Genomic DNA, 1100 nt, shown 5'->3' with positions numbered 1-1100 from the left:
CGTGTGGCGCGATCTGGACCGGTTTTATACAGAAACGGAAAAAAAGTACGGAGTATACAGACTACAGTTTCAATTTTGAACAACAGCAGTGAGAAAAAAAAAAAAACCTAAAGTTGTAATTTTGAAATTCGAATTTCGAATTATACGTTCAACAATAATTATTATTTACGTTGGTCATTTGCGGGTATGATTTATTTTATTTTATTTACAAACTAGGGCTTCGCCCGTGGTACATATTATTTCGCAATAAAAAAAAGTAGCCTATGTTCTTTCTCAGCGTCTAAAGATTGTCTGTGCCAAATTTCATCACAATCGGTCCAGTAGTTTTGATGATGAGCCTATTCATTAACAAACAAAGTTTTCCTCTTTATAATATTAGTGTAGATACAATATTATGATTGTCAGATCTACCAACCCGATATGCACACAACATTTCATGAGAATCGGTCGAGCCGTTTCGTAGGTGTTTAACTTTAATTGGTTTAGATTATACAGAAGAATAATCTAAAAATCTATATATTATGTAGGTAGGTAGGTAGGTAGGTAGGTAGGTACGTACAATATAAAAATGAGACCCGTTTCGCGTTGTCACGGCATCACGTGTGAACGGCTGAACCGATTTCGATAATTCTTTCTTATCAAGTATATTCCTTGAAGTACGATTACGTACGGTTCTTATGTAGAGAAAACGTAAATTTAATTGATATACCACTTAAAAATTAATATTAATTATTAAATGGAGAAATAATTAAACTTGTAGGTACAGTTAATTTAAAGTTTTTTTTATTTTTTTTTTTTAGTAACTGTTTAACAAATAAGTGGTAGATTGATTAGCTATCGCCCGCGGCTGTGCCTGCATTGTTCAGAACTTAACAAATTATATATACTTACTAAAAGCTTCCTCGAGATGCAGTCTATCTATTGAAATAAACCGCATCAAAATCGGTTCTCTAGTTTTAATTATACAAATTTATATAGGGAAAATAGCACACACGGACAGACATTCGAACCGATTTTCTGTTATATTTATATTATAGTTTTGTGTTTTGCAATAGTTTTAGTAAATTAATATTTTGTACTAGATTTCCGCCCGCGGCTTC

Source organism: Colias philodice, unplaced genomic scaffold, assembly GCF_061535455.1.
Source record: "Colias philodice isolate Cphi_HAF_F1 unplaced genomic scaffold, ilColPhil1 Martin Lab GWU primary ptg000018l_1:14663442-14930425, whole genome shotgun sequence".
NCBI classification, from domain to species: Eukaryota; Metazoa; Arthropoda; class Insecta; order Lepidoptera; family Pieridae; genus Colias; species Colias philodice.
The sequence above is the reverse complement of the archived record's forward strand: the minus strand, read 5'-3'. Positions refer to the sequence as shown.